At 45.6% G+C, this 22,870-nt stretch overlaps 16 non-coding genes across 16 annotated transcripts; all 16 read right to left on the bottom strand.

The window, feature by feature from the left end:
* Window positions 1-696: 696 nt before the first annotated feature.
* trnag-ccc (transfer RNA glycine (anticodon CCC)) lies at window positions 697-767 on the bottom strand. The gene has a single exon. It is a non-coding gene; the product is annotated as a tRNA-Gly (tRNA).
* A 1,403-nt stretch (window positions 768-2,170) lies between these two features.
* Window positions 2,171-2,241, bottom strand: trnag-ccc (transfer RNA glycine (anticodon CCC)). Its single transcript has one exon. It is a non-coding gene; the product is annotated as a tRNA-Gly (tRNA).
* Window positions 2,242-3,644: 1,403 nt separating this feature from the next.
* trnag-ccc (transfer RNA glycine (anticodon CCC)) lies at window positions 3,645-3,715 on the bottom strand. The gene has a single exon. It is a non-coding gene; the product is annotated as a tRNA-Gly (tRNA).
* Window positions 3,716-5,119: 1,404 nt separating this feature from the next.
* Window positions 5,120-5,190, bottom strand: trnag-ccc (transfer RNA glycine (anticodon CCC)). The gene has a single exon. It is a non-coding gene; the product is annotated as a tRNA-Gly (tRNA).
* A 1,404-nt stretch (window positions 5,191-6,594) lies between these two features.
* Window positions 6,595-6,665, bottom strand: trnag-ccc (transfer RNA glycine (anticodon CCC)). Its single transcript has one exon. It is a non-coding gene; the product is annotated as a tRNA-Gly (tRNA).
* Window positions 6,666-8,069: 1,404 nt separating this feature from the next.
* On the bottom strand, window positions 8,070-8,140 carry trnag-ccc (transfer RNA glycine (anticodon CCC)). The gene has a single exon. It is a non-coding gene; the product is annotated as a tRNA-Gly (tRNA).
* A 1,403-nt stretch (window positions 8,141-9,543) lies between these two features.
* On the bottom strand, window positions 9,544-9,614 carry trnag-ccc (transfer RNA glycine (anticodon CCC)). Its single transcript has one exon. It is a non-coding gene; the product is annotated as a tRNA-Gly (tRNA).
* A 1,403-nt stretch (window positions 9,615-11,017) lies between these two features.
* Window positions 11,018-11,088, bottom strand: trnag-ccc (transfer RNA glycine (anticodon CCC)). Its single transcript has one exon. It is a non-coding gene; the product is annotated as a tRNA-Gly (tRNA).
* A 1,403-nt stretch (window positions 11,089-12,491) lies between these two features.
* Window positions 12,492-12,562, bottom strand: trnag-ccc (transfer RNA glycine (anticodon CCC)). Its single transcript has one exon. It is a non-coding gene; the product is annotated as a tRNA-Gly (tRNA).
* A 1,403-nt stretch (window positions 12,563-13,965) lies between these two features.
* On the bottom strand, window positions 13,966-14,036 carry trnag-ccc (transfer RNA glycine (anticodon CCC)). The gene has a single exon. It is a non-coding gene; the product is annotated as a tRNA-Gly (tRNA).
* A 1,402-nt stretch (window positions 14,037-15,438) lies between these two features.
* trnag-ccc (transfer RNA glycine (anticodon CCC)) lies at window positions 15,439-15,509 on the bottom strand. Its single transcript has one exon. It is a non-coding gene; the product is annotated as a tRNA-Gly (tRNA).
* Window positions 15,510-16,912: 1,403 nt separating this feature from the next.
* On the bottom strand, window positions 16,913-16,983 carry trnag-ccc (transfer RNA glycine (anticodon CCC)). The gene has a single exon. It is a non-coding gene; the product is annotated as a tRNA-Gly (tRNA).
* A 1,404-nt stretch (window positions 16,984-18,387) lies between these two features.
* trnag-ccc (transfer RNA glycine (anticodon CCC)) lies at window positions 18,388-18,458 on the bottom strand. Its single transcript has one exon. It is a non-coding gene; the product is annotated as a tRNA-Gly (tRNA).
* A 1,393-nt stretch (window positions 18,459-19,851) lies between these two features.
* Window positions 19,852-19,922, bottom strand: trnag-ccc (transfer RNA glycine (anticodon CCC)). The gene has a single exon. It is a non-coding gene; the product is annotated as a tRNA-Gly (tRNA).
* Window positions 19,923-21,325: 1,403 nt separating this feature from the next.
* On the bottom strand, window positions 21,326-21,396 carry trnag-ccc (transfer RNA glycine (anticodon CCC)). Its single transcript has one exon. It is a non-coding gene; the product is annotated as a tRNA-Gly (tRNA).
* A 1,403-nt stretch (window positions 21,397-22,799) lies between these two features.
* trnag-ccc (transfer RNA glycine (anticodon CCC)) lies at window positions 22,800-22,870 on the bottom strand. The gene has a single exon. It is a non-coding gene; the product is annotated as a tRNA-Gly (tRNA).

Here is a 22,870-nt window from a genome sequence, read left to right as displayed (position 1 = left end):
GATACCCTAATCTCCTCGCTATCAAGGCCAGCATGACATTTGGCTTCCTTTACTGCATGCTGTACCTGTATGTATGAATGACTTCAACGACTGATGTACCAAAATACCCAGGTCTCAATACCCCTCCGCTTTTACAAATCGGTCAACATTCAGATAACATTCTACCTTCAAGGTTTTGCCACCAAAGTGGATAACCTCACACTTATCTTCATTATATGGCATCTGCCATCCACCTAATCTGTCCAATTCCGCTGCAGCCTCCTAGCAGCTCGCAATGCAACCCAGCTTGGTGTGATTTGCAAAGTTGGAGATTTTACATTGATGGAATTATTGAAAATCGCCACAGCTCGAGGAAACGGTACCGCCGCTCCTTTCTGCTCCTCCTTATTAAACTGCCGCCCAGACTTGCTCCCGCTCTTTCAACACCCGCTCATCTCTGCTGCCGTGCTGCAAACAGCCACTCCTGTGTGTTCTCGCTTTTTAAACTGCCGCTTCCCTCTGCTCGTGCTATTTGAAAAATAACTCAAATCCTTTACTCCCTCACGTTACAAGCGATCCTCACTGCTCCCGCTCTTTATACCGAAGGATATCTGTGCCCCCGCTCATTTGACAGCCGCTCCTCTCTGTGTCCGCTCTTGAAACAGTCGGGAAGTTTAATTTTTAAATACACGCTTTCTGAAATACTTCCATAAACACTGCATTGGCCGGGAATCGAACCCGGGTCTCCCGCGTGGGAGGCGAGAACTCTACCCCTGAACCACCAATGCTCACATTACAAGCACATTCAAGTTTAAAGATAGTGCAATTAGTGTTTAATTTTTGTTAATAAAAGGCGAAGAACAACAAATCACCTCATATTCTGAAGATAGAAACATATAAACTTAGAAATTGGTGCAGGAGTAGGCCATTCGTCCCTTCCAGCCAGCACCACCATTCAATATGATCATGGCTGAGCATGCAACTTCACTTCCCCTTCCTGATTTCTCTCCATGCCCCTTGATCACTTTAGCCCTAAGGGCCATATCTCACTCTCTTTTGAGTATATCTATCCAACTGGCTTCCACATCTTTCTGTGGTACAGAATTCCACAGGTTCACATTGATCTGAGTGAAGAAGATTCTCCTCGTGTCGGTCCTAAATGGTTTACACTTTATCCTTAGACAGTGACCGCTGGTACTGGGCTTCCTTTATTCGGACTGCGGGAACCTTTTTACGCCATTAAACCTGTCCATTCCCGACCAAATTTTCAATGTTTCTTGGAGCTCCCCTCTCATTCTTCTAAATTCCAGCGAGTATAAGCCTAGTCGATCCAGTCTTTCTTCATGTCAGTCCTGCCATCCCTGGAATCAATCTGGTGAATATTCGCTACACTCCCTCAAAAGCAAGAATGTCCTTCCTCAGATTAGATGATCATAACTGCACACAATACTCAAGGTCTGGTCTCAGCAAGGTGCTGTACAAGTCTCCATGCTCCGATACCCTCATCTCCTCGCTATGAAGGCCAGCATGACATTTGGCTTCCTTTACTGCATGCTGTACCTGTATGTATGAATGACTTCAACGACTGATGTACCAAAATACCCAGGTCTCAATACCCCTCCGCTTTTACAAATCGGTCAACATTCAGATAACATTCTACCTTCAAGGTTTTGCCACCAAAGTGGATAAACTCACACTTATCTTCATTATATGGCATCTGCCATCCACCTAATCTGTCCAATTCCGCTGCAGCCTCCTAGCAGCTCGCAATGCAACCCAGCTTGGTGTGATTTGCAAAGTTGGAGATTTTACATTGATGGAATTATTGAAAATCGCCACAGCTCGAGGAAACGGTACCGCCGCTCCTTTCTGCTCCTCCTTATTAAACTGCCGCCCAGACTTGCTCCCGCTCTTTCAACACCCGCTCATCTCTGCTGCCGTGCTGCAAACAGCCACTCCTGTGTGTTCTCGCTTTTTAAACTGCCGCTTCCCTCTGCTCGTGCTATTTGAAAAATAACTCAAATCCTTTACTCCCTCACGTTACAAGCGATCCTCACTGCTCCCGCTCTTTATACCGAAGGATATCTGTGCCCCCGCTCATTTGACAGCCGCTCCTCTCTGTGTCCGCTCTTGAAACAGTCGGGAAGTTTAATTTTTAAATACACGCTTTCTGAAATACTTCCATAAACACTGCATTGGCCGGGAATCGAACCCGGGTCTCCCGCGTGGGAGGCGAGAACTCTACCCCTGAACCACCAATGCTCACATTACGAGCACATTCAAGTTTAAAGATAGTGCAATTAGTGTTTAATTTTTGCTAATAAAAGGCGAAGAACAACAAATCACCTCATATTCTGAAGATAGAAACATATAAACTTAGAAATTGGTGCAGGAGTAGGCCATTCGTCCCTTCCAGCCAGCACCACCATTCAATATGATCATGGCTGAGCATGCAACTTCACTTCCCCTTCCTGATTTCTCTCCATGCCCCTTGATCACTTTAGCCCTAAGGGCCATATCTCACTCTCTTTTGAGTATATCTATCCAACTGGCTTCCACATCTTTCTGTGGTACAGAATTCCACAGGTTCACATTGATCTGAGTGAAGAAGATTCTCCTCGTGTCGGTCCTAAATGGTTTACACTTTATCCTTAGACAGTGACCGCTGGTACTGGGCTTCCTTTATTCGGACTGCGGGAACCTTTTTACGCCATTAAACCTGTCCATTCCCGACCAAATTTTAAATGTTTCTTGGAGCTCCCCTCTCATTCTTCTAAATTCCAGCGAGTATAAGCCTAGTCGATCCAGTCTTTCTTCATGTCAGTCCTGCCATCCCTGGAATCAATCTGGTGAATATTCGCTACACTCCCTCAAAAGCAAGAATGTCCTTCCTCAGATTAGATGATCATAACTGCACACAATACTCAAGGTCTGGTCTCAGCAAGGTGCTGTACAAGTCTCCATGCTCCGATACCCTAATCTCCTCGCTATGAAGGCCAGCATGACATTTGGCTTCCTTTACTGCATGCTGTACCTGTATGTATGAATGACTTCAACGACTGATGTACCAAAATACCCAGGTCTCAATACCCCTCCGCTTTTACAAATCGGTCAACATTCAGATAACATTCTACCTTCAAGGTTTTGCCACCAAAGTGGATAAACTCACACTTATCTTCATTATATGGCATCTGCCATCCACCTAATCTGTCCAATTCCGCTGCAGCCTCCTAGCAGCTCGCAATGCAACCCAGCTTGGTGTGATTTGCAAAGTTGGAGATATAACATTGATGGAATTATTGAAAATCGCCACAGCTCGAGGAAACGGTACCGCCGCTCCTTTCTGCTCCTCCTTATTAAACTGCCGCCCAGACTTGCTCCCGCTCTTTCAACACCCGCTCATCTCTGCTGCCGGGCTGCAAACAGCCACTCCTGTGTGTTCTCGCTTTTTAAATTGCCGCTTCCCTCTGCTCGTGCTATTTAAAAAATAACTCAAATCCTTTACTCCCTCACGTTACAAGCGATCCTCACTGCTCCCGCTCTTTATACCGAAGGATATCTGTGCCCACGCTCATTTAACAGCCGCTCCTCTCTGTGTCCGCTCTTGAAACAGTCGGGAAGTTTAATTTTTAAATACACGCTTTCTGAAATACTTCCATAAACACTGCATTGGCCAGGAATCGAACCCGGGTCTCCCGCGTGGGAGGCGAGAATTCTACCCCTGAACCACCAATGCTCACATTACGAGCACATTCAAGTTTAAAGATAGTGCAATTAGTGTTTAATTTTTGTTAATAAAAGGCGAAGAACAACAAAGCACCTCATATTCTGAAGATAGAAACATAGAAACTTAGAAAGTAGGTGCAGGAGTAGGCCATTCGTCCCTTCCAGCCAGCACCACCATTCAATATGATCATGGCTGAGCATGCAACTTCACTTCCCCTTCCTGATTTCTCTCCATGCCCCTTGATCACTTTAGCCCTAAGGGCCATATCTCACCCTCTTTTGAGTATATCTATCCAACTGGCTTCCACATCTTTCTGTGGTACAGAATTCCACAGGTTCACATTGATCTGAGTGAAGAAGATTCTCCTCGTGTCGGTCCTAAATGGTTTACACTTTATCCTTAGACAGTGACCGCTGGTACTGGGCTTCCTTTATTCGGACTGCGGGAACCTTTTTACGCCATCAAACCTGTCCATTCCCGACCAAATTTTAAATGTTTCTTGGAGCTCCCCTCTCATTCTTCTAAATTCCAGCGAGTATAAGCCTAGTCGATCCAGTCTTTCTTCATGTCAGTCCTGCCATCCCTGGAATCAATCTGGTGAATATTCGCTACACTCCCTCAAAAGCAAGAATGTCCTTCCTCAGATTAGATGATCATAACTGCACACAATACTCAAGGTCTGGTCTCAGCAAGGTGCTGTAAAAGTCTCCATGCTCCGATACCCTAATCTCCTCGCTATCAAGGCCAGCATGACATTTGGCTTCCTTTACTGCATGCTGTACCTGTATGTATGAATGACTTCAACGACTGATGTACCAAAATACCCAGGTCTCAATACCCCTCCGCTTTTACAAATCGGTCAACATTCAGATAACATTCTACCTTCAAGGTTTTGCCACCAAAGTGGATAAACTCACACTTATCTTCATTATATGGCATCTGCCATCCACCTAATCTGTCCAATTCCGCTGCAGCCTCCGAGCAGCTCGCACTGCAACCCAGCTTGGTGTGATTTGCAAAGTTGGAGATATTACATTGATGGAATTATTGAAAATCGCCACAGCTCGAGGAAACGGTACCGCCGCTCCTTTCTGCTCCTCCTTATTAAACTGCCGCCCAGACTTGCTCCCGCTCTTTCAACACACGCTCATCTCTGCTGCCGTGCTGCAACAGCCACTCCTGTGTGTTCTTGCTTTATAATTGCCGCTTCCCTCTGCTCGTGCTATTTGAAAAATAACTCAAATCCTTTACTCCCTCACACGTTACAAGCGATCCTCACTGCTCCCGCTCTTTATACCGAAGGATATCTGTGCCCACGCTCATTTCACAGCCGCTCCTCTCTGTGTCCGCTCTTGAAACAGTCTGGAAGTTTAATTTTTAAATACACGCTTTCTGAAATACTTCCATAAACACTGCATTGGCCGGGAATCGAACCCGGGTCTCCCGCGTGGGAGGCGAGAATTCTACCCCTGAGCCATCAATGCTCACATTACGAGCACATTCAAGTTTAAAGATAGTGCAATTAGTGTTTAATTTTTGTTAATAAAAGGCGAAGAACAACAAAGCACCTCATATTCTGAAGATAGAAACATAGAAACTTAGAAAGTAGGTGCAGGAGTAGGCCATTCGTCCCTTCCAGCCAGCACCACCTTTCAATATGATCATGGCTGAGCATGCAACTTCACTTCCCCTTCCTGATTTCTCTCCATGCCCCTTGATCACTTTAGCCGTAAGGGCCATATCTCACTGTCTTTTGAGTATATCTATCCAACTGGCTTCCACATCTTTCTGTGGCACAGAATTCCACAGGTTCACAATGATCTGAGTGAAGAAGATTCTCCTCGTGTCGCTCCTAAATGGTTTACACTTTATCCTTAGACAGTGACCGCTGGTGCTGGGCTTCCTTTATTCGGAATGCGGGAACCTTTTTACGCCATCAAACCTGTCCATTCCCGACCAAATTTTAAATGTTTCTATGAGCTCCCCTCTCATTCTTCTAAATTCCAGCGAGTATAAGCCTAGTCGATCCAGTCTTTCTTCATGTCAGTCCTGCTATCCCTGGAATCAATCTGGTGAATTTTCGCTACACTCCCTCAAAAGCAAGAATGTCCTTCCTCAGATTAGATGATCATAACTGCACACAATACTCAAGGTCTGGTCTCAGCAAGGTGCTGTACAAGTCTCCATGCTCCGATACCCTAATCTCCTCGCTATCAAGGCCAGCATGACATTTGGCTTCCTTTACTGCATGCTGTACCTGTATGTATGAATGACTTCAACGACTGATGTACCAAAATACCCAGGTCTCAATACCCCTCCGCTTTTACAAATCGGTCAACATTCAGATAACATTCTACCTTCAAGGTTTTGCCACCAAAGTGGATAAACTCACACTTATCTTCATTATATGGCATCTGCCATCCACCTAATCTGTCCAATTCCGCTGCAGCCTCCGAGCAGCTCGCACTGCAACCCAGCTTGGTGTGATTTGCAAAGTTGGAGATATTACATTGATGGAATTATTGAAAATCGCCACAGCTCGAGGAAACGGTACCGCCGCTCCTTTCTGCTCCTCCTTATTAAACTGCCGCCCAGACTTGCTCCCGCTCTTTCAACACCCGCTCATCTCTGCTGCCGTGCTGCAAACAGCCACTCCTGTGTGTTCTCGCTTTTTAAATTGCCGCTTCCCTCTGCTCGTGCTATTTAAAAAATAACTCAAATCCTTTACTCCCTCACGTTACAAGCGATCCTCACTGCTCCCGCTCTTTATACCGAAGGATATCTGTGCCCACGCTCATTTCACAGCCGCTCCTCTCTGTGTCCGCTCTTGAAACAGTCGGGAAGTTTAATTTTTAAATACACGCTTTCTGAAATACTTCCATAAACACTGCATTGGCCGGGAATCGAACCCGGGTCTCCCGCGTGGGAGGCGAGAATTCTACCCCTGAACCATCAATGCTCACATTACGAGCACATTCAAGTTTAAAGATAGTGCAATTAGTGTTTAATTTTTGTTAATAAAAGGCGAAGAACAACAAAGCACCTCATATTCTGAAGATAGAAACATAGAAACTTAGAAAGTAGGTGCAGGAGTAGGCCATTCGTCCCTTCCAGCCAGCACCACCTTTCAATATGATCATGGCTGAGCATGCAACTTCACTTCCCCTTCCTGATTTCTCTCCATGCCCCTTGATCACTTTAGCCGTAAGGGCCATATCTCACTCTCTTTTGAGTATATCTATCCAACTGGCTTCCACATCTTTCTGTGGCACAGAATTCCACAGGTTCACAATGATCTGAGTGAAGAAGATTCTCCTCGTGTCGCTCCTAAATGGTTTACACTTTATCCTTAGACAGTGACCGCTGGTGCTGGGCTTCCTTTATTCGGAATGCGGGAACCTTTTTACGCCATCAAACCTGTCCATTCCCGACCAAATTTTAAATGTTTCTATGAGCTCCCCTCTCATTCTTCTAAATTCCAGCGAGTATAAGCCTAGTCGATCCAGTCTTTCTTCATGTCAGTCCTGCCATCCCTGGAATCAATCTGGTGAATATTCGCTACACTCCCTCAAAAGCAAGAATGTCCTTCCTCAGATTAGATGATCATAACTGCACACAATACTCAAGGTCTGGTCTCAGCAAGGTGCTGTACAAGTCTCCATGCTCCGATACCCTAATCTCCTCGCTATCAAGGCCAGCATGACATTTGGCTTCCTTTACTGCATGCTGTACCTGTATGTATGAATGACTTCAACGACTGATGTACCAAAATACCCAGGTCTCAATACCCCTCCGCTTTTACAAATCGGTCAACATTCAGATAACATTCTACCTTCAAGGTTTTGCCACCAAAGTGGATAAACTCACACTTATCTTCATTATATGGCATCTGCCATCCACCTAATCTGTCCAATTCCGCTGCAGCCTCCGAGCAGCTCGCACTGCAACCCAGCTTGGTGTGATTTGCAAAGTTGGAGATATTACATTGATGGAATTATTGAAAATCGCCACAGCTCGAGGAAACGGTACCGCCGCTCCTTTCTGCTCCTCCTTATTAAACTGCCGCCCAGACTTGCTCCCGCTCTTTCAACACCCGCTCATCTCTGCTGCCGTGCTGCAAACAGCCACTCCTGTGTGTTCTCGCTTTTTAAATTGCCGCTTCCCTCTGCTCGTGCTATTTAAAAAATAACTCAAATCCTTTACTCCCTCACGTTACAAGCGATCCTCACTGCTCCCGCTCTTTATACCGAAGGATATCTGTGCCCACGCTCATTTAACAGCCGCTCCTCTCTGTGTCCGCTCTTGAAACAGTCGGGAAGTTTAATTTTTAAATACACGCTTTCTGAAATACTTCCATAAACACTGCATTGGCCGGGAACCGAACCCGGGTCTCCCGCGTGGGAGGCGAGAACTCTACCCCTGAACCACCAATGCTCACATTACGAGCACATTCAAGTTTAAAGATAGTGCAATTAGTGTTTAATTTTTGCTAATAAAAGGCGAAGAACAACAAATCACCTCATATTCTGAAGATAGAAACATAGAAACATAGAAATTGGTGCAGGAGTAGGCCATTCGTCCCTTCCAGCCAGCACCACCATTCAATATGATCATGGCTGAGCATGCAACTTCACTTCCCCTTCCTGATTTCTCTCCATGCCCCTTGATCACTTTAGCCCTAAGGGCCATATCTCACTCTCTTTTGAGTATATCTATCCAACTGGCTTCCACATCTTTCTGTGGTACAGAATTCCACAGGTTCACATTGATCTGAGTGAAGAAGATTCTCCTCGTGTCGGTGCTAAATGGTTTACACTTTATCCTTAGACAGTGACCGCTGGTACTGGGCTTCCTTTATTCGGACTGCGGGAACCTTTTTACGCCATCAAACCTGTCCATTCCCGACCAAATTTTAAATGTTTCTTGGAGCTCCCCTCTCATTCTTCTAAATTCCAGCGAGTATAAGCCTAGTCGATCCAGTCTTTCTTCATGTCAGTCCTGCCATCCCTGGAATCAATCTGGTGAATATTCGCTACACTCCCTCAAAAGCAAGAATGTCCTTCCTCAGATTAGATGATCATAACTGCACACAATACTCAAGGTCTGGTCTCAGCAAGGTGCTGTACAAGTCTCCATGCTCCGATACCCTAATCTCCTCGCTATCAAGGCCAGCATGACATTTGGCTTCCTTTACTGCATGCTGGAGCTGTATGTATGAATGACTTCAACGACTGATGTACCAAAATACCCAGGTCTCAATACCCCTCCGCTTTTACAAATCGGTCAACATTCAGATAACATTCTACCTTCAAGGTTTTGCCACCAAAGTGGATAACCTCACACTTATCTTCATTATATGGCATCTGTCATCCACCGAATCTGTCCAATTCCGCTGCAGCCTCCTAGCAGCTCGCAATGCAACCCAGCTTGGTGTGATTTGCAAAGTTGGAGATATTACATTGATGGAATTATTGAAAATCGCCACAGCTCGAGGAAACGGTACCGCCGCTCCTTTCTGCTCCTCCTTATTAAACTGCCGCCCAGACTTGCTCCCGCTCTTTCAACACCCGCTCATCTCTGCTGCCGTGCTGCAAACAGCCACTCCTGTGTGTTCTCGCTTTTTAAATTGCCGCTTCCCTCTGCTCGTGCTATTTGAAAAATAACTCAAATTCTTTACTCCCTCACGTCACAAGCGATCCTCACTGCTCCCGCTCTTTATACCGAAGGATATCTGTGCCCACGCTCATTTAACAGCCGCTCCTCTCTGTGTGCGCTCTTGAAACAGTCGGGAAGTTTAATTTTTAAATACACGCTTTCTGAAATACTTCCATAAACACTGCATTGGCCGGGAATCGAACCCGGGTCTCCCGCGTGGGAGGCGAGAACTCTACCCATGAACCACCAATGCTCACATTACGAGCACATTCAAGTTTAAAGATAGTGCAATTAGTGTTTAATTTTTGCTAACAAAAGGCGAAGAACAACAAATCACCTCATATTCTGAAGATAGAAACATAGAAACTTAGAAATTGGTGCAGGAGTAGGCCATTCGTCCCTTCCAGCCAGCACCACCATTCAATATGATCATGGCTGAGCATGCAACTTCACTTCCCCTTCCTGATTTCTCTCCATGCCCCTTGATCACTTTAGCCGTAAGGTCCATATCTCACTCTCTTTTGAGTATATCTATCCAACTGGCTTCCACATCTTTCTGTGGCACAGAATTCCACAGGTTCACAATGATCTGAGTGAAGAAGATTCTCCTCGTGTCGCTCCTAAATGGTTTACACTTTATCCTTAGACAGTGACCGCTGGTGCTGGGCTTCCTTTATTCGGAATGCGGGAACCTTTTTACGCCATCAAACCTGTCCATTCCCGACCAAATTTTAAATGTTTCTATGAGCTCCCCTCTCATTCTTCTAAATTCCAGCGAGTATAAGCCTAGTCGATCCAGTCTTTCTTCATGTCAGTCCTGCCATCCCTGGAATCAATCTGGTGAATATTCGCTACACTCCCTCAAAAGCAAGAATGTCCTTCCTCAGATTAGATGATCATAACTGCACACAATACTCAAGGTCAGGTCTCAGCAAGGTGCTGTACAAGTCTCCATGCTCCGATACCCTAATCTCCTCGCTATGAAGGCCAGCATGACATTTGGCTTCCTTTACTGCATGCTGTACCTGTATGTATGAATGACTTCAACGACTGATGTACCAAAATACCCAGGTCTCAATACCCCTCCGCTTTTACAAATCGGTCAACATTCAGATAACATTCTACCTTCAAGGTTTTGCCACCAAAGTGGATAAACTCACACTTATCTTCATTATATGGCATCTGCCATCCACCTAATCTGTCCAATTCCGCTGCAGCCTCCGAGCAGCTCGCACTGCAACCCAGCTTGGTGTGATTTGCAAAGTTGGAGATATTACATTGATGGAATTATTGAAAATCCCAACAGCTCGAGGAAACGGTACCGCCGCTCCTTTCTGCTCCTCCTTATTAAACTGCCGCCCAGACTTGCTCCCGCTCTTTCAACACCCGCTCATCTCTGCTGCCGTGCTGCAAACAGCCACTCCTGTGTGTTCTCGCTTTTTAAATTGCCGCTTCCCTCTGCTCGTGCTATTTAAAAAATAACTCAAATCCTTTACTCCCTCACGTTACAAGCGATCCTCACTGCTCCCGCTCTTTATACCGAAGGATATCTGTGCCCACGCTCATTTAACAGCCGCTCCTCTCTGTGTCCGCTCTTGAAACAGTCGGGAAGTTTAATTTTGAAATACACGCTTTCTGAAATACTTCCGTAAACACTGCATTGGCCAGGAATCGAACCCGGGTCTCCCGCGTGGGAGGCGAGAACTCTACCCCTGAACCACCAATGCTCACATTACAAGCACATTCAAGTTTAAAGATAGTGCAATTAGTGTTTAATTTTTGTTAATAAAAGGCGAAGAACAACAAATCACCTCATATTCTGAAGATAGAAACATAGAAACTTAGAAATTGGTGCAGGAGTAGGCCATTCGTCCCTTCCAGCCAGCACCACCATTCAATATGATCATGGCTGAGCATGCAACTTCACTTCCCCTTCCTGATTTCTCTCCATGCCCCTTGATCACTTTAGCCCTAAGGGCCATATCTCACTCTCTTTTGAGTATATCTATCCAACTGGCTTCCACATCTTTCTGTGGTACAGAATTCCACAGGTTCACATTGATCTGAGTGAAGAAGATTCTCCTCGTGTCGGTCCTAAATGGTTTACACTTTATCCTTAGACAGTGACCGCTGGTACTGGGCTTCCTTTATTCGGACTGCGGGAACCTTTTTACGCCATTAAACCTGTCCATTCCCGACCAAATTTTCAATGTTTCTTGGAGCTCCCCTCTCATTCTTCTAAATTCCAGCGAGTATAAGCCTAGTCGATCCAGTCTTTCTTCATGTCAGTCCTGCCATCCCTGGAATCAATCTGGTGAATATTCGCTACACTCCCTCAAAAGCAAGAATGTCCTTCATCAGATTAGATGATCATAACTGCACACAATACTCAAGGTCTGGTCTCAGCAAGGTGCTGTACAAGTCTCCATGCTCCGATACCCTCATCTCCTCGCTATGAAGGCCAGCATGACATTTGGCTTCCTTTACTGCATGCTGTACCTGTATGTATGAATGACTTCAACGACTGATGTACCAAAATACCCAGGTCTCAATACCCCTCCGCTTTTACAAATCGGTCAACATTCAGATAACATTCTACCTTCAAGGTTTTGCCACCAAAGTGGATAAACTCACACTTATCTTCATTATATGGCATCTGCCATCCACCTAATCTGTCCAATTCCGCTGCAGCCTCCTAGCAGCTCGCAATGCAACCCAGCTTGGTGTGATTTGCAAAGTTGGAGATTTTACATTGATGGAATTATTGAAAATCGCCACAGCTCGAGGAAACGGTACCGCCGCTCCTTTCTGCTCCTCCTTATTAAACTGCCGCCCAGACTTGCTCCCGCTCTTTCAACACCCGCTCATCTCTGCTGCCGTGCTGCAAACAGCCACTCCTGTGTGTTCTCGCTTTTTAAACTGCCGCTTCCCTCTGCTCGTGCTATTTGAAAAATAACTCAAATCCTTTACTCCCTCACGTTACAAGCGATCCTCACTGCTCCCGCTCTTTATACCGAAGGATATCTGTGCCCCCGCTCATTTGACAGCCGCTCCTCTCTGTGTCCGCTCTTGAAACAGTCGGGAAGTTTAATTTTTAAATACACGCTTTCTGAAATACTTCCATAAACACTGCATTGGCCGGGAATCGAACCCGGGTCTCTCGCGTGGGAGGCGAGAACTCTACCCCTGAACCACCAATGCTCACATTACGAGCACATTCAAGTTTAAAGATAGTGCAATTAGTGTTTAATTTTTGCTAATAAAAGGCGAAGAACAACAAATCACCTCATATTCTGAAGATAGAAACATAGAAACTTAGAAATTGGTGCAGGAGTAGGCCATTCGTCCCTTCCAGCCAGCACCACCATTCAATATGATCATGGCTGAGCATGCAACTTCACTTCCCCTTCCTGATTTCTCTCCATGCCCCTTGATCACTTTAGCCCTAAGGGCCATATCTCACTCTCTTTTGAGTATATCTATCCAACTGGCTTCCACATCTTTCTGTGGTACAGAATTCCACAGGTTCACATTGATCTGAGTGAAGAAGATTCTCCTCGTGTCGGTCCTAAATGGTTTACACTTTATCCTTAGACAGTGACCGCTGGTACTGGGCTTCCTTTATTCGGACTGCGGGAACCTTTTTACGCCATTAAACCTGTCCATTCCCGACCAAATTTTAAATGTTTCTTGGAGCTCCCCTCTCATTCTTCTAAATTCCAGCGAGTATAAGCCTAGTCGATCCAGTCTTTCTTCATGTCAGTCCTGCCATCCCTGGAATCAATCTGGTGAATATTCGCTACACTCCCTCAAAAGCAAGAATGTCCTTCCTCAGATTAGATGATCATAACTGCACACAATACTCAAGGTCTGGTCTCAGCAAGGTGCTGTACAAGTCTCCATGCTCCGATACCCTAATCTCCTCGCTATGAAGGCCAGCATGACATTTGGCTTCCTTTACTGCATGCTGTACCTGTATGTATGAATGACTTCAACGACTGATGTACCAAAATACCCAGGTCTCAATACCCCTCCGCTTTTACAAATCGGTCAACATTCAGATAACATTCTACCTTCAAGGTTTTGCCACCAAAGTGGATAAACTCACACTTATCTTCATTATATGGCATCTGCCATCCACCTAATCTGTCCAATTCCGCTGCAGCCTCCTAGCAGCTCGCAATGCAACCCAGCTTGGTGTGATTTGCAAAGTTGGAGATATAACATTGATGGAATTATTGAAAATCGCCACAGCTCGAGGAAACGGTACCGCCGCTCCTTTCTGCTCCTCCTTATGAAACTGCCGCCCAGACTTGCTCCCGCTCTTTCAACACCCGCTCATCTCTGCTGCCGTGCTGCAAACAGCCACTCCTGTGTGTTCTCGCTTTTTAAATTGCCGCTTCCCTCTGCTCGTGCTATTTGAAAAATAACTCAAATCCTTTGCTCCCTCACGTTACAAGCGATCCTCACTGCTCCCGCTCTTTATACCGAAGGATATCTGTGCCCCCGCTCATTTGACAGCCGCTCCTCTCTGTGTGCGCTCTTGAAACAGTCGGGAAGTTTAATTTTGAAATACACGCTTTCTGAAATACTTCCATAAACACTGCATTGGCCGGGAATCGAACCCGGGTCTCCTACGTGGGAGGCGAGAACTCTACCCCTGAACCACCAATGCTCACATTACGAGCACATTCAAGTTTAAAGATAGTGCAATTAGTGTTTAATTTTTGCTAATAAAAGGCGAAGAACAACAAATCACCTCATATTCTGAAGATAGAAACATAGAAACTTAGAAATTGGTGCAGGAGTAGGCCATTCGTCCCTTCCAGCCAGCACCACCATTCAATATGATCATGGCTGAGCATGCAACTTCACTTCCCCTTCCTGATTTCTCTCCATGCCCCTTGATCACTTTAGCCCTAAGGGCCATATCTCACTCTCTTTTGAGTATATCTATCCAACTGGCTTCCACATCTTTCTGTGGTACAGAATTCCACAGGTTCACATTGATCTGAGTGAAGAAGATTCTCCTCGTGTCGGTCCTAAATGGTTTACACTTTATCCTTAGACAGTGACCGCTGGTACTGGGCTTCCTTTATTCGGACTGCGGGAACCTTTTTACGCCATTAAACCTGTCCATTCCCGACCAAATTTTAAATGTTTTTGGAGCTCCCCTCTCATTCTTCTAAATTCCAGCGAGTATAAGCCTAGTCGATCCAGTCTTTCTTCATGTCAGTCCTGCCATCCCTGGAATCAATCTGGTGAATATTCGCTACACTCCCTCAAAAGCAAGAATGTCCTTCCTCAGATTAGATGATCATAACTGCACACAATACTCAAGGTCTGGTCTCAGCAAGGTGCTGTACAAGTCTCCATGCTCCGATACCCTAATCTCCTCGCTATGAAGGCCAGCATGACATTTGGCTTCCTTTACTGCATGCTGTACCTGTATGTATGAATGACTTCAACGACTGATGTACCAAAATACCCAGGTCTCAATACCCCTCCGCTTTTACAAATCGGTCAACATTCAGATAACATTCTACCTTCAAGGTTTTGCCACCAAAGTGGATAAACTCACACTTATCTTCATTATATGGCATCTGCCATCCACCTAATCTGTCCAATTCCGCTGCAGCCTCCTAGCAGCTCGCAATGCAACCCAGCTTGGTGTGATTTGCAAAGTTGGAGATATAACATTGATGGAATTATTGAAAATCGCCACAGCTCGAGGAAACGGTACCGCCGCTCCTTTCTGCTCCTCCTTATGAAACTGCCGCCCAGACTTGCTCCCGCTCTTTCAACACCCGCTCATCTCTGCTGCCGTGCTGCAAACAGCCACTCCTGTGTGTTCTCGCTTTTTAAATTGCCGCTTCCCTCTGCTCGTGCTATTTGAAAAATAACTCAAATCCTTTGCTCCCTCACGTTACAAGCGATCCTCACTGCTCCCGCTCTTTATACCGAAGGATATCTGTGCCCCCGCTCATTTGACAGCCGCTCCTCTCTGTGTGCGCTCTTGAAACAGTCGGGAAGTTTAATTTTGAAATACACGCTTTCTGAAATACTTCCATAAACACTGCATTGGCCGGGAATCGAACCCGGGTCTCCTACGTGGGAGGCGAGAACTCTACCCCTGAACCACCAATGCTCACATTACGAGCACATTCAAGTTTAAAGATAGTGCAATTAGTGTTTAATTTTTGCTAATAAAAGGCGAAGAACAACAAATCACCTCATATTCTGAAGATAGAAACATAGAAACTTAGAAATTGGTGCAGGAGTAGGCCATTCGTCCCTTCCAGCCAGCACCACCATTCAATATGATCATGGCTGAGCATGCAACTTCACTTCCCCTTCCTGATTTCTCTCCATGCCCCTTGATCACTTTAGCCGTAAGGGTCATATCTCACTCTCTTTTGAGTATATCTATCCAACTGGCTTCCACATCTTTCTGTGGCACAGAGTTCCACAGGTTCACAATGATCTGAGTGAAGAAGATTCTCCTCGTGTCGGTCCTAAATGGTTTACACTTTATCCTTAGACAGTGACCGCTGGTACTGGGCTTCCTTTATTCGGACTGCGGGAACCTTTTTACGCCATTAAACCTGTCCATTCCCGACCAAATTTTAAATGTTTCTTGGAGCTCCCCTCTCATTCTTCTAAATTCCAGCGAGTATAAGCCTAGTCGATCCAGTCTTTCTTCATGTCAGTCCTGCCATCCCTGGAATCAATCTGGTGAATATTCGCTACACTCCCTCAAAAGCAAGAATGTCCTTCCTCAGATTAGATGATCATAACTGCACACAATACTCAAGGTCTGGTCTCAGCAAGGTGCTGTACAAGTCTCCATGCTCCGATACCCTAATCTCCTCGCTATGAAGGCCAGCATGACATTTGGCTTCCTTTACTGCATGCTGTACCTGTATGTATGAATGACTTCAACGACTGATGTACCAAAATACCCAGGTCTCAATACCCCTCCGCTTTTACAAATCGGTCAACATTCAGATAACATTCTACCTTCAAGGTTTTGCCACCAAAGTGGATAAACTCACACTTATCTTCATTATATGGCATCTGCCATCCACCTAATCTGTCCAATTCCGCTGCAGCCTCCTAGCAGCTCGCAATGCAACCCAGCTTGGTGTGATTTGCAAAGTTGGAGATATAACATTGATGGAATTATTGAAAATCGCCACAGCTCGAGGAAACGGTACCGCCGCTCCTTTCTGCTCCTCCTTATGAAACTGCCGCCCAGACTTGCTCCCGCTCTTTCAACACCCGCTCATCTCTGCTGCCGTGCTGCAAACAGCCACTCCTGTGTGTTCTCGCTTTTTAAATTGCCGCTTCCCTCTGCTCGTGCTATTTGAAAAATAACTCAAATCCTTTGCTCCCTCACGTTACAAGCGATCCTCACTGCTCCCGCTCTTTATACCGAAGGATATCTGTGCCCCCGCTCATTTGACAGCCGCTCCTCTCTGTGTGCGCTCTTGAAACAGTCGGGAAGTTTAATTTTGAAATACACGCTTTCTGAAATACTTCCATAAACACTGCATTGGCCGGGAATCGAACCCGGGTCTCCTACGTGGGAGGCGAGAACTCTACCCCTGAACCACCAATGCTCACATTACGAGCACATTCAAGTTTAAAGATAGTGCAATTAGTGTTTAATTTTTGCTAATAAAAGGCGAAGAACAACAAATCACCTCATATTCTGAAGATAGAAACATAGAAACTTAGAAATTGGTGCAGGAGTAGGCCATTCGTCCCTTCCAGCCAGCACCACCATTCAATATGATCATGGCTGAGCATGCAACTTCACTTCCCCTTCCTGATTTCTCTCCATGCCCCTTGATCACTTTAGCCGTAAGGGTCATATCTCACTCTCTTTTGAGTATATCTATCCAACTGGCTTCCACATCTTTCTGTGGCACAGAGTTCCACAGGTTCACAATGATCTGAGTGAAGAAGATTCTCCTCGTGTCGGTCCTAAATGGTTTACACTTTATCCTTAGACAGTGACCGCTGGTGCTGGGCTTCCTTTATTCGGAATGTGGGAACCCTTTTTACGCCATCAAACCTGTCCATTCCCGACCAAATTTTAAATGTTTCTATGAGCTCCCCTCTCAATCTTCTAAATTCCAGCGAGTATAAGCCTAGTCGATCCAGTCTTTCTTCATGTCAGTCCTGCCATCCCTGGAATCAATCTGGTGAATATTCGCTACACTCCCTCAAAAGCAAGAATGTCCTTCCTCAGATTAGATGATCATAACTGCACACAATACTCAAGGTCTGGTCTCAGCAAGGTGCTGTACAAGTCTCCATGCTCCGATACCCTAATCTCCTCGCTATGAAGGCCAGCATGACATTTGGCTTCCTTTACTGCATGCTGTACCTGTATGTATGAATGACTTCAACGACTGATGTACCAAAATACCCAGGTCTCAATACCCCTCCACTTTTACAAATCGGTCAACATTCAGATAACATTCTACCTTCAAGGTTTTGCCACCAAAGTGGATAAACTCACACTTATCTTCATTATATGGCATCTGCCATCCACCTAATCTGTCCAATTCCGCTGCAGCCTCCATGCAGCTCGCAATGCAACCCAGCTTGGTGTGATTTGCAAAGTTGGAGATATAACATTGATGGAATTATTGAAAATCGCCACAGCTCGAGGAAACGGTACCGCCGCTCCTTTCTGCTCCTCCTTATGAAACTGCCGCCCAGACTTGCTCCCGCTCTTTCAACACCCGCTCATCTCTGCTGCCGTGCTGCAAACAGCCACTCCTGTGTGTTCTCGCTTTTTAAATTGCCGCTTCCCTCTGCTCGTGCTATTTGAAAAATAACTCAAATCCTTTGCTCCCTCACGTTACAAGCGATCCTCACTGCTCCCGCTCTTTATACCGAAGGATATCTGTGCCCCCGCTCATTTGACAGCCGCTCCTCTCTGTGTGCGCTCTTGAAACAGTCGGGAAGTTTAATTTTGAAATACACGCTTTCTGAAATACTTCCATAAACACTGCATTGGCCGGGAATCGAACCCGGGTCTCCTACGTGGGAGGCGAGAACTCTACCCCTGAACCACCAATGCTCACATTACGAGCACATTCAAGTTTAAAGATAGTGCAATTAGTGTTTAATTTTTGCTAATAAAAGGCGAAGAACAACAAATCACCTCATATTCTGAAGATAGAAACATAGAAACTTAGAAATTGGTGCAGGAGTAGGCCATTCGTCCCTTCCAGCCAGCACCACCATTCAATATGATCATGGCTGAGCATGCAACTATACTTCCCCTTCCTGATTTCTCTCCATGCCCCTTGATCACTTTAGCCCTAAGGGCCATATCTCACTCTCTTTTGAGTATATCTATCCAACTGGCTTCCACATCTTTCTGTGGTACAGAATTCCACAGGTTCACATTGATCTGAGTGAAGAAGATTCTCCTCGTGTCGGTCCTAAATGGTTTACACTTTATCCTTAGACAGTGACCGCTGGTACTGGGCTTCCTTTATTCGGACTGCGGGAACCTTTTTACGCCATTAAACCTGTCCATTCCCGACCAAATTTTAAATGTTTCTTGGAGCTCCCCTCTCATTCTTCTAAATTCCAGCGAGTATAAGCCTAGTCGATCCAGTCTTTCTTCATGTCAGTCCTGCCATCCCTGGAATCAATCTGGTGAATATTCGCTACACTCCCTCAAAAGCAAGAATGTCCTTCCTCAGATTAGATGATCATAACTGCACACAATACTCAAGGTCTGGTCTCAGCAAGGTGCTGTACAAGTCTCCATGCTCCGATACCCTAATCTCCTCGCTATGAAGGCCAGCATGACATTTGGCTTCCTTTACTGCATGCTGTACCTGTATGTATGAATGACTTCAACGACTGATGTACCAAAATACCCAGGTCTCAATACCCCTCCGCTTTTACAAATCGGTCAACATTCAGATAACATTCTACCTTCAAGGTTTTGCCACCAAAGTGGATAAACTCACACTTATCTTCATTATATGGCATCTGCCATCCACCTAATCTGTCCAATTCCGCTGCAGCCTCCTAGCAGCTCGCAATGCAACCCAGCTTGGTGTGATTTGCAAAGTTGGAGATATAACATTGATGGAATTATTGAAAATCGCCACAGCTCGAGGAAACGGTACCGCCGCTCCTCCTTATGAAACTGCCGCCCAGACTTGCTCCCGCTCTTTCAACACCCGCTCATCTCTGCTGCCGTGCTGCAAACAGCCACTCCTGTGTGTTCTCGCTTTTTAAATTGCCGCTTCCCTCTGCTCGTGCTATTTGAAAAATAACTCAAATCCTTTGCTCCCTCACGTTACAAGCGATCCTCACTGCTCCCGCTCTTTATACCGAAGGATATCTGTGCCTCCGCTCATTTGACAGCCGCTCCTCTCTGTGTGCGCTCTTGAAACAGTCGGGAAGTTTAATTTTGAAATACACGCTTTCTGAAATACTTCGATAAACACTGCATTGGCCGGGAATCGAACCCGGGTCTCCTACGTGGGAGGCGAGAACTCTACCCCTGAACCACCAATGCTCACATTACGAGCACATTCAAGTTTAAAGATAGTGCAATTAGTGTTTAATTTTTGCTAATAAAAGGCGAAGAACAACAAATCACCTCATATTCTGAAGATAGAAACATAGAAACTTAGAAATTGGTGCAGGAGTAGGCCATTCGTCCCTTCCAGCCAGCACCACCATTCAATATGATCATGGCTGAGCATGCAACTTCACTTCCCCTTCCTGATTTCTCTCCATGCCCCTTGATCACTTTAGCCGTAAGGGTCATATCTCACTCTCTTTTGAGTATATCTATCCAACTGGCTTCCACATCTTTCTGTGGCACAGAATTCCACAGGTTCACAATGATCTGAGTGAAGAAGATTCTCCTCGTGTCGGTCCTAAATGGTTTACACTTTATCCTTAGACAGTGACCGCTGGTGCTGGGCTTCCTTTATTCGGAATGTGGGAACCTTTTTACGCCATCAAACCTGTCCATTCCCGACCAAATTTTAAATGTTTCTATGAGCTCCCCTCTCAATCTTCTAAATTCCAGCGAGTATAAGCCTAGTCGATCCAGTCTTTCTTCATGTCAGTCCTGCCATCCCTGGAATCAATCTGGTGAATATTCGCTACACTCCCTCAAAAGCAAGAATGTCCTTCCTCAGATTAGATGATCATAACTGCACACAATACTCAAGGTCTGGTCTCAGCAAGGTGCTGTACAAGTCTCCATGCTCCGATACCCTAATCTCCTCGCTATGAAGGCCAGCATGACATTTGGCTTCCTTTACTGCATGCTGTACCTGTATGTATGAATGACTTCAACGACTGATGTACCAAAATACCCAGGTCTCAATACCCCTCCGCTTTTACAAATCGGTCAACATTCAGATAACATTCTACCTTCAAGGTTTTGCCACCAAAGTGGATAACCTCACACTTATTTTCATTATATGGCATCTGTCATCCACCGAATCTGTCCAATTCCGCTGCAGCCTCCTAGCAGCTCGCAATGCAACCCTGCTTGGTGTGATTTGCAAAGTTGGAGATTTTACATTGATGGAATTATTGAAAATCGCCACAGCTCGAGGAAACGGTACCGCCGCTCCTTTCTGCTCCTCCTTATTAAACTGCCGCCCAGACTTGCTCCCGCTCTTTCAACACCCGCTCATCTCTGCTGCCGTGCTGCAAACAGCCACTCCTGTGTGTTCTCGCTTTTTAAATTGCCGCTTTCCTCTGCTCGTGCTATTTGAAAAATAACTCAAATCCTTTACTCCCTCACGTTACAAGCGATCCTCACTGCTCCCGCTCTTTATACCGAAGGATATCTGTGCCCACGCTCATTTAACAGCCGCTCCTCTCTGTGTCCGCTCTTGAAACAGTCGGGAAGTTTAATTTTTAAATACACGCTTTCTGAAATACTTCCATAAACACTGCATTGGCCGGGAATCGAACCCGGGTCGCCCGCGTGGGAGGCGAGAACTCTACCCCTGAACCACCAATGCTCACATTACGAGCACATTCAAGTTTAAAGATAGTGCAATTAGTGTTTAATTTTTGCTAATAAAAGGCGAAGAACAACAAATCACCTCATATTCTGAAGATAGAAACATAGAAACTTAGAAATTGGTGCAGGAGTAGGCCATTCGTACCTTCCAGCCAGCACCACCATTCAATATGATCATGGCTGAGCATGCAACTTCACTTCCCCTTCCTGATTTCTCTCCATGCCCCTTGATCACTTTAGCCCTAAGGGCCATATCTCACTCTCTTTTGAGTATATCTATCCAACTGGCTTCCACATCTTTCTGTGGTACAGAATTCCACAGGTTCACATTGATCTGAGTGAAGAAGATTCTCCTCGTGTCGGTCCTAAATGGTTTACACTTTATCCTTACACAGTGACCGCTGGTACTGGGCTTCCTTTATTCGGACTGCGGGAACCTTTTTACGCCATCAAACCTGTCCATTCCCGACCAAATTTTAAATGTTTCTTGGAGCTCCCCTCTCATTCTTCTAAATTCCAGCGAGTATAAGCCTAGTCGATCCAGTCTTTCTTCATGTCAGTCCTGCCATCCCTGGAATCAATCTGGTGAATATTCGCTACACTCCCTCAAAAGCAAGAATGTCCTTCCTCAGATTAGATGATCATAACTGCACACAATACTCAAGGTCTGGTCTCAGCAAGGTGCTGTACAAGTCTCCATGCTCCAATACCCTAATCTCCTCGCTATGAAGGCCAGCATGACATTTGGCTTCCTTTACTGCATGCTGTACCTGTATGTATGAATGACTTCAACGACTGATGTACCAAAATACCCAGGTCTCAATACCCCTCCGCTTTTACAAATCGGTCAACATTCAGATAACATTCTACCTTCAAGGTTTTGCCACCAAAGTGGATAAACTCACACTTATCTTCATTATATGGCATCTGTCATCCACCGAATCTGTCCAATTCCGCTGCAGCCTCCTAGCAGCTCGCAATGCAACCCAGCTTGGTGTGATTTGCAAAGTTGGAGATATTACATTGATGGAATTATTGAAAATCGCCACAGCTCGAGGAAACGGTACCGCCGCTCCTTTCTGCTCCTCCTTATTAAACTGCCGCCCAGACTTGCTCCCGCTCTTTCAACACCTGCTCATCTCTGCTGCCGTGCTGCAAACAGCCACTCCTGTGTGTTCTCGCTTTTTAAATTGCCGCTTCCCTCTGCTCGTGCTATTTGAAAAATAACTCAAATCCTTTGCTCCCTCACGTTACAAGCGATCCTCACTGCTCCCGCTCTTGAAACCGAAGGATATCTGTGCCCACGCTCATTTAACAGCCGCTCCTCTCTGTGTCCGCTCTTGAAACAGTCGGGAAGTTTAATTTTTAAATACACGCTTTCTGAAATACTTCCATAAACACTGCATTGGCCGGGAATCGAACCCGGGTCTCCCGCGTGGGAGGCGAGAACTCTACCCCTGAACCACCAATGC

Source organism: Pristiophorus japonicus, chromosome 25 (assembly GCF_044704955.1).
Source record: "Pristiophorus japonicus isolate sPriJap1 chromosome 25, sPriJap1.hap1, whole genome shotgun sequence".
NCBI lineage: Eukaryota > Metazoa > Chordata > Chondrichthyes > Pristiophoridae > Pristiophorus > Pristiophorus japonicus.
This window is presented reverse-complemented; position numbering and strand designations above follow the sequence as displayed.